Raw genomic sequence first — 10,122 nt, 5'->3', positions numbered from 1 at the left:
TGCATGCCCGACCCCATGTCACGGCAGGTCTGCGTCATGCCTGGGGCTCGGGTCAGGGACATCACGGAGAGGATCCCGGCCTGCATCCGGCCTGCAGACCGGTACCCCATGGTTGTCGTCCATGTGGGTACGAACGACGTGGCAAGAGGCAACCCTGACCGTATTATGAGGGACTTCGAGGCTCTGGGGACCAGGCTGAAGGAGACGGGGGCGCAGTATAGTGGCTGTTGACTCACTGTGTATCTCGCGCAGACTTGTAATCAACCTAAACTAGTGATTAGTGAAAAGATGCCTAGCAAGCTAAGTTTATGCCTCTTCTCTGTTACCGTGTGTGCTTAGCACTGCTACAGGTATCATTAAAGCTCTCCCTGAGTAGCACCAAGGGCCTAGAATGGTATAAACTCAAGTATATGCTCTGAGAACCTAATCAGCATGTGCATGCTGGTTTTGTCATTTGGATATTTGCATTGTAGGTATTTGCACAAGTGAATATTAAATTTGGTGGCATCACTTCTATAAGTTTGGTCAGACTTTCAGGTAACTACATGTAACCACATATAAAAAGTTACTTGTATGTAGTATACTATAGTTACTTTTTCTTCCTGTACATTACCTCTTCACTTAAAGCCATGTTCCTTATTCTGGCATGCCTGTGGGTATCAGGGGGGGGGGTGGGACTTTATGTCAAGGAGCACTACACATCCTCTGCCAGCAGTATGGGGTCAGGGGAAGGGCGAGCTGAAGTGCTCTGGGTCAAGATCCAGGGGGGGCAAGGCGAGAGGGATTTGACGGTGGGGGTCTATTACAGACCCCCCAATCAGGAGGAGGAGCTGGACAGGGAATTTTCAGGCCAGCTTGCGGAGACACTAAAAGCAAGGGATGTAGTTGTCATGGGCGATTTTAATTACCCGGACATCTGCTGGGAGGAGCAGTCAGCCGGGACGGACCGCTCCAGGAGGTTCTTGGCCGAGTTGCAGGACCTCCACTTGATTCAGGAGGTGCACAGTCCCACCAGAGGAGATGCTCTGCTGGACCTGGTCCTGGCCGCAGGCGACGACCTGGTAAGAGGCCTCCAGGTTCTTGACCACCTGGGCAATAGTGATCATCGCGTGCTGGAATTCACCATCCAGCGTAGAGTGTCAAGGGCCCGCAGCAAGGTGGTGGCCCTAGACTTCAGGAGGGCCAACTTCAGTGAGATGAGGAGATTAGTGGGAGAGGAACTGGGGTCCTTGAGGGCAGAGGAACTCAGCGTCCAAGAGGAGTGGTCGTTCCTTAAGGAAACGATACTCGGGGCCCAAGGGGTGTCCATCCCGACAAGAAGCAAGGCGGGCAGGAGTGTCCAAAAGCCCCCCTGGCTCACCAAGGGTGTCCGGGAATGCCTGCTTGCCAAAAGGGTGGCGTACGCCCGGTGGAAGGGGGGTGTAATCTCCAAAGAGGAGTATACCTCCTCTGCTCGGGCCTGCAGGCGGGCTGTTAGGAAGGCCAAGGCGGAGATAGAGCTCGGATTAGCGTCCAGGATTAAGGATAACAAAAAGTCCTTTTTCAAATATATTGGGAGGATGAAGAAGGCGCCGGGTAATGTGGGGCCCCTGCAGGATATGCGGGGCAATCTGGTGGTTGCGTCAGAGGATAAAGCGGACCTCTTTAACCAATTCTTCACCTCCGTTTTCTTGTGCAGGGACCGGGACTTCCCTGCTGTGATAGAAGCCGGACGCGAGGGGATCGCCTTCAGACCTCAGGTTGGGGAGGACCGGGTTAGAGAGCTTCTGGAGGGGCTGGACGCGTTCAAGTCAGCGGGTCCGGATGCTCTCCACCCCAGGGTGCTGAGGGAGCTGGCTGGGGTTATTGCAGGGCCCCTGGCACGGCTCTACGAGTGATCGTGGTGCTTGGGCCAGGTGCCAGATGATTGGAAGGTAGCTAATGTGGTCCCCATCTTCAAAAAAGGGAAAAGGGAGGACCCGGGCAATTATAGGCCCGTCAGTCTTACCTCAATCCTGGGGAAGCTCTTTGAGAAGATCATCAAGGAGCACATTTGTGATGGGCCGGCATCCGAGATGATGCTCAGGGGCAATCAGCATGGATTTATTAGGGGGAGATCATGTCAGACCAACCTGATTGCCTTTTATGATCAGGTCACAAAGGCCATGGACGCAGGTGTCGCGGTGGATGTAGTCTTTCTGGACTTCAGCAAGGCCTTTGACACCGTCTCTCACCCCATCCTAATTAATAAACTAGGCGACTGTGGCATAGATGCCTACACAGTCAGATGGATTGCAGATTGGCTGAAGGGTCGCACTCAGAGGGTGGTGGTGGATGGATCATACTCGACTTGGGGGGAGGTGGGTAGTGGAGTCCCCCAGGGCTCGGTCCTGGGGCCTGCGCTGTTCAATTTCTTCATCAGCGATCTTGATGTTGGGGTGGAGAGCAACCTGTTTAAATTCGCTGATGACACCAAAATTTGGGGGGAGGTGAGCACGCTAGCAGGGAGAGAGAGATTGCAGAAGGATCTGGATAGGTTACAGGGGTGGGCAGACAGGAACAGGATGCGTTTCAATACGGACAAGTGCAGGGTGCTGCACTTGGGTAGTAGGAACCAGCAGCACACTTATACGATGGGGAGCTCCCTACTTGAGAGCACGGAGGCGGAAAGGGATCTTGGTGTCATTATTGACTCCAAGATGAACATGGGCCGACAATGCGAGGTCATGGTTGGCAGGGCTAACCGGACCTTGTCGTGCATCCACAGGTGCATCTCGAGTAGAGCCAGGGAGGTGATCCTCCCCCTCTATGCGACGCTGGTCAGGCCGCAGCTGGAGTATTGTGTCCAGTTCTGTGCGCCCCATTTCAGGAGGGATGTGGACAACATGGAGAGGGTCCAGAGGAGGGCCACCCGCATGATCCGGGGACAACAGGGCAGACCCTACAGTGAGAGACTGCGGGACTTGAACCTATTCAGCCTCCACAAGAGAAGGCTGAGGGGGGACCTGGTGACCGTCTATAAACTCACTAGGGGGAACCAGAAGGGTTTGGGGGAGACGCTGTTTCCCCTAGCCCCCGCTGGCATAACAAGGAGTAATGGGCACAAGTTGATGGAGAGGAGGTACAGATTGGACATCCGAAAAAACTACTTCACAGTTAGGGCGGCTAGGAGCTGGAACCAACTTCCAAGGGAGGTGGTGCTGGCCCCTACCCTGGGGATCTTTAAGAAGAGGCTGGATACTTACCTGGCTGGACTCATTTGAGTCCCGTTTTTGTTTTTAGGGTGAGTGGTTTTTTTTTTTTTTGTTTGTTTGTTTGTTTTTTTGTTTTTTTTGGTTTTTTTGGGTTGTTCTCCCGCCCTGGCGGGGGGGCGGGCTAGAAGATCTATTAGGTCCCTTCCGACCCTGAAACTATGAAACTATGAAACTATGAAACAATATGTTTTTTAAAATCAGTGTCTGATCACAGTCTCTTTTATTTCTGAAAAGAACAGGGTACCCATTCCTAACATTCGGAAAACAATATTAAGTATCCTTAATGCATAAATAAAGGGTTGCGATAAGGATTGTTAAAAACATGTCATTCTTGTAAAAATCCTCTTTGAATTTCCAACCTGTTGCATTTTGAAACAAAAGCCTGTTTTGGAAGCATTGGAAGCCAATTCTTTGCTGAGAAGAACCATTAGAAAATGGCCATTGACTGTTCCTTATGGAAATTCAGTGTATTGTACAGTGATAAAATATTGCATTGACAGAAGAAACTTTTACTTGAAAGAAACCAGGAGTCTAAAGTCCAGATGCAAAAAAAGGCAGCATTTAGCAGAATAGGGGTGCCAAGGTTCAGAATTCAGATCCTGAAACACATGTACCATTACTGCCTAACTCTGGAGGTGCTTAATCCCCATGGGTGCTTTACTTTTTACTTTATAATTTCTCAGTGTCTACAGTCATGCCTCTGCACATGCCTAGAGGTGCAGTTTAATATGTAGTTCACAGCTAAGTCTGGTTGGCTCCATACACAATATATTTTGTATATCTGCTGCTTTCTTTTTAAGCACAGTCTTGGGAGGAGGTACTTCTCTTTTGTATAAGAACCCACTCACCAAAGAAGTAGTGAATCTTAGTTAAATTTCTTCCCATTTCTGCCTGACAGGATTCAAACCCCCATCTCTCACTTCCCTGAAGCAGATCCTAGCCACCAGACTATAACATACTATGGGGTTGGGAAGGAAGTTGAGGTGGGAATCCTTATTCCCTCTTACTGAGACTGCCTCTGTGCACTAAGGGTTTGGCAAGAACCCTTGGCCAAAAAGAAAGGACATGAGGGAGCATGGTTGCGTAGCCTAGTGTTTACAGGCACACCCATAGGGAAAGGAAGTCTTTGATTCAAGTCTGTGGGACTAGGAAGTTTTATGTGATGATTACCTAATGCAGGGCTGTCCAAATGGTAGCCCATGGGCTGCATATATCCTGCAAAAAGTTAAATTGCAGCCCCCAGGCTCCTGCCTGGCTGCCACTTCCCCCCTGATTACAGCCAGAGACTCCCTCCTCTGGCTGACATTTTCTGGCCCTGCCCAAGGAGATGGGACAGTGCAGCAGTGCAGGGAGCTGAGGGTGAGCCTGGGGCATGAGGTAGCAGGGATGGGGAGTGGTGGGGAGGGGGAGATCTCAGGTGCATGGTGCAGCAGGAGTGCCTATGAGGGTGCATGGCATAGTGGTGGTGAAGGGGTTGCTGGTATGCAGCTCAGCGGTTGGGAGAGGTGTCTGTGGGGTGACACAGAGCCATGAATGATTGATGCCTCCTGAGACTGGGGGGGCACTGTGGCAGTGAGCAGGGATTGACCATAGCTGCTGGCATTGGTGTCGGTGTTGGTGAGTGGGGACCACCCACAGCTGCTGGTGTCGGCAGCAGGGGCGGGTGCAAGCAGTGCCTGCCTGCAGAAGCTGGTGGTGGCTTTGGTGATGGTCAATCTTGGGTGGGGGGGGATGTGCCCCCCCACCCCGTGCTTCCCCTATGCATTGCCTATGCACAGAGCAATGTACAAAACGGAGATAGTGAACTGAATACAAAATACAGGAAGGAAGGGAAGGAGGGGGGAGGGAGAGGGGGCAGTGCTGGGAGAGGCAGACAAGCAATAAACTCATAGCCTAATCCAGGTAATCCAGGTAATGGGAAAAGACTACACTACCAGCTTTCACCTAAAGCCCTTTACCAGTTCCACTGTCTAAAACAAATTATACATTACAACTGTATCTGCTTTGCCCTGTGCCACAGTGGGGAGAAGTGGTGGTGTTGGGCTCCTGTATTACTAGGAGCACAGAGCAGGTCCCCTTTTGCTCAACTTGTAGCTTGCTTTTTCTGCTGTACCAAGCAAATGGGATGGAGCTATATACTGTTGTTACCTCCCTTTTCTTGGGGCTGTTATGTACCCCCAGGGGATTCCCAGGAACTGCTCTTGCTTTCCCCTAGATGCAGGAAATGTGGTATGACTGGCTTTGTGTGCAGAATACACAGAGGGAAAACATTCCTTGCATCCTTCCCACAAAACTTTCTAGTCACAGTATGGCCCTCATGGTACCCTGGAGGTGGGCAGTAGTAGTTTTTCCATTATATTGGTGGAGAAGATGAGAGACTCAATCGAGTTCATGCATTGTGTCTTTGAGGAGAACACAGGGCTGCCTATGTGTTCAGGGGTTTCATAGTTTCATAGTTGGTAGGGTCAGAAGGGACCTGAGCAGATCATCAAGTCCGACCCCCTGCCATGGCAGAAAAGAGCACTGGGGTCAAACGACCCCGGTGAGGTGTTCATCCAGCCTCCTCTTAAAGACCCCCAGGGTAGGAGCCAGCACCACTACACTTGGAAGTTGGTTCCAGATCCTAGCCTCCCTGACTGTGAAGTAGCACCTCCTGATGTCTAGTCTGAATCTACCCTCTGCCAGCTTGTGACCATTATTTCTAGTCATGCCTGGTAGTTCTTGGGGGAATAGGGACTCCCCCAATGCCTGATGGTCCCCTCTGACTAGTTTGTAAACGACCACTAGATCCCCCCTCAGCCTTCTCTTGTGGAGGCTGAACAGGTTCAGGTCCCTTAGCCTCTCCTCGTAGGGCCTGCCCTGTTGGCCCTTGATCATGTGAGTGGCCCTCCTCTGGACCCTCTCCATGTTGTACAAATCCCTTCTGAAGTGTGGTGCCGAGAACTGGACTCAGTACTCCAACTGTGGCCTGACTAGTGTTGCATAGAGGGGGAGAATCATCCCTTTGGACCTGCTTGAGTTGCATCTGTGGATGCATGACAAGGTACAGTTGGTCTTCCTGACCACGTCCCCACACTGTTGGCCCATGTTCATTTTGGCATTAATAATGGCTCCAAGATCCTTTTCTGCTTCTGCACTGATGAGAAGGGAGTTCCCCAGCCTGTAGGTATGCTGCTGGTTCTTCCTCCCCAGGTACAGCACCTTGCACTTGTCAGTGTTGAAATCCATCCTGTTCTCACCCGCCCACCCCTGTATTCTGTCTAGGTCTGCTTGCAACCTATTCGTCCCTTCTAGCGTGCCCACTTCCCCCCACATCTTAGTGTCGTCCGTGAATTTGAACAGGGTGCTTTTTACCCCCTTGTCCAAGTCGCTGATGAAGATGTTGAACAGTGCGGAACCCTAACGCCCACATCCCTCCAGGTCGAATAAGACCCATCCACCACCACGCTCTGTGTGCAGCCCTCCAGCCAATTAGTGACCTGTTTGACTGTGTAGGTGTCGACACCACAGTCCCCTAGTTTTTTTAATGAGAATGGGGTGAGAGACGGCGTTGAAGGCCTTCCTAAAGTCCAGAAAGACTACGTCCACTGCTACACCTGCGTCTAAGGATTTTGTGACCTGGTCATAGAAGGCCACCAGGTTGGTCTGACAGGACCTGCCTCAAATGAACCCATGTTGGTTGCCCCGAAGCATGATCTTCCCTGCTGGCCCCTCGTGGACATGCCCAAGGATAATTCTCTCAAAAATCTTACCCAGGATCGAGGTAAGACTAACTGGCCTATGGTTTCCTGGGTTCTCCTTCCTCCCTTTTTTGAAAATGGGAACCACACTGGCCCTTTTCCAGTCCTCTGGCACCACACCAGAGCACCATGAGTGCTCATAGAGCCGTGCCAGGGGTCCCACAATGACCTCTGCTAATTTCCTCAGCACTCTGGGGTGGAGATCGTCAGGACCAGCTGATTTAAATATGTCCAGTCCTTCCAGAAGTTCTCTGACTAGGTCTTTACTGACCCTAGGCCTGGGTGCGCCTCCCCTGGGGCCTACGGGGGTCCTGGTGGGGGGAGGGGTAACCCGGTCCCTGCTCACAAAAATGGAGGCAAAGAAATTGTTAAATAGGTTAGCTTTGTTGTCTGGTGCAACGACCAGATTTCCTAGCGTGTCCTGCAGAGGCCCCACATTACCCGGTACCTTCTTTTTACCTCCTATGTATTTAAAAAAGGACTTCTTGTTGTCCTTGATCTGGGTAGCCAGTCCCAGTTCTATCTCCACCTTGGCCTTCCTGACTGCCCCCCTACAGCCCTGAGCAACCGAGGTATAATCCTCCCATTGGGTGTTCATCTCCTTTTTAGTTGGAGACATTCCCGTATCCTTTTGGTGAGCCATAGGGGCTTTTGTGCCCTCTTGCTGCCTTTGATTCATGTTGGGATTACCTCCCTTTGGGCTTGGAGGATCATCTCCTTAAGGAATGACCACTCTTCTTGGACACCTGACTCCTCTCCCGTCTCTGGGACCTCAGTGCCTCCCCGACTATTCTCCTTACCTCATTGAAGTCCGTCCTCCTGAAGTCCAGGGCTGCTGCCTTGCTGTAGGCCTTTGCCACCTTGTGCTGGATGGTGAATTCCAGCAGACGATGATTGTTGTCACCCAGGTGGTTCAGTACCCACAGACCCCTCATCAGGTCGTTGCCCATGGCCAGGACCAGGTCCAACAAGGTGTCTCCCTGGTGGGGCTATGCACCTGCTGGGTTAGATGGAGGTCCTGTATTTTGGTGAGCGGTCAGACCTGGCTGACTGCTTTTCCCAGCAGACGTCTAGAAAGTTCAGGTCACCCATGATGACCACGTCCTTTGACCTAACTACCTCCGTGAGCTGACTTAAGAATTCCCGGTCTAGCTCTTCCCCTTGGTTGGGTGGTCTGTAGTAGACCCCCACCGTTAAGTCCCTTTCCCCTTGACTTCCTTGTATTCTAACCCAGAGCATTTCAGTGTGCCCCTCTTCTGACCCCGTGCCACTTGTTGAGGATGTGTATTTCTTCTTGACGTAGAGCACCACACCCCCACCTTTCCTCCCTGTCCTATCCCTCCTGTACAGCCTATAGCTCTTGATATTGTTGTTCGTTGTGCGTTGGGTCCCACCACATTTCGGTGAGCCCCACTATGTCTGGGTTGGTGTCAGCTAGCAGGAGGGTAAGTTCCTCCTGCTTGTTCCCCATACTATGAGCATTTGTATAGAGGCATTTGAGGCCACCTGAAGGGGAAGAGCCACCAAGGGGAAGAGCTAGATTTGGGGCTCCTGAGGCAGCTCTCGGGGACCATAAAAACTAGGGAGGCAGTAGTCATGGGGGACCTAAACTACCCAGACATCTGCTGGGAGACGCAGACAGCAAAGTCCCACCGTTCACGCAGGTTCCTATGCTTTGTAGAGGACCTCCACCTGACGCAGGAGGTACACGGTCCCACTAGGGGGAATGCCTTACTGGACCTGGTATTGGCAACGGGGGATGACATGGTAGGGGACCTACAGATCGGTGGTCACCTGGGGGACAGTGATCACCAAATAATAGAATTCATCATAAGACGACGAGTGGGTAAGGTAACTAGTAGGGTGAAAGTGCTAGACTTTAGGAAAGCTGATTTCAATGAACTCAGGCGATTAGTCAAGGATGCACTGCAGAGTAGGAGTTTTGAAGAGATGGGAGCCCAGGAAGGGTGGCTGTGCCTTAAGAAAATGATCCTTCGGGCACAGAGGGAGACGACCCCGATGTGAGGAAAAAGAGGGAAAGGGGCCAGAAAGCTTCCCTGGCTGACCAGAGAAATCCAGAGCAGCCTACGAGCTAAAAGGGGAGCATTATACCTCCTCTGCTCGCACTTGTAGGGAGGCAGTTAGATGGGCCAAAGCTGCCATGGAGCTGAGGATGGCATCCCAAGTAAAGGACAACAAGAAATTGTTTTTTAGATATATTGGGAGTAAAAGGAAGGCCCAGGGAGGAATAGGACCCCTGCTAAATGGGCAGAAGCAATTGGTGACGGACAGGGGGGACAAGGCTGAACTCCTCAATGAGTTATTTGCCTCAGTGTTCCTAAGTGAGGGACAAGACGAGTCTCTCACTGGGATGGTAGAAAGGCAGCAGCAGGGTGCCAGACTACCATGCATAGACCCTGAGATGGTGCAGAGTCACTTGGAGGAACTGGATGCGTTTAAGTCAGCAGGCCCAGATGAGCTCCATCCGAGGGTACTGAAGGCGCTGGCTGACGTCACTGCACAGCCACTGGCGGGAATATTTGAACACTCATGGTGCACGGGCCAGGTCCCGGAGGACTGGAAAAGGGCCAATGTGGTCCCCATTTTCAAGAAGGGGAGGAAGGAGGACCCAGGCAACTATAGGCCAGTCAGTCTCATCTCCATCCTTGGCAAAGTCTTTGAAAAAATTATCAAGGCTCACATTTGCGAGAGCCCGGCAGGACAAATTATGCTGAGGGGAAACCAGCACGGGTTCGTAGCAGGCAGATCATGCCTGACTAATCTAGTCTCTTTTTATGACCAGGTTACAAAATGCCTGGACGCAGGAGTAGGGGTTGACGTCATATACTTAGACTTCAGGAAGGCCTTCGATACGGTATCCCACCCCATACTGGTGAACAAGTTAAGAGGCTGTGACTTGGATGACTACACAGTCCGGTGGGTGGCAAATTGGCTAGAGGGTCGCACCCAGAGAGTTGTAGTGGATGGGTCGGTATCGGCCTGGAAGGGTGTGGGCAGTGGAGTCCCGTAGGGCTCGGTTCTAGGACCTATACTCTTCAACGTCTTCATCAGCGACATAGATGAGGGAGTGAAGTGTACTCTGTCCAAGTTGGCGGATGACACAAAACTGTGGGGAGAAGTGGACACAC

The sequence above is a fragment of the Alligator sinensis genome, unplaced genomic scaffold (assembly GCF_000455745.1).
Source record: "Alligator sinensis unplaced genomic scaffold, ASM45574v1 scaffold262_1, whole genome shotgun sequence".
NCBI classification, from domain to species: Eukaryota; Metazoa; Chordata; order Crocodylia; family Alligatoridae; genus Alligator; species Alligator sinensis.
Note: the sequence above shows the minus strand (reverse complement) of the source record.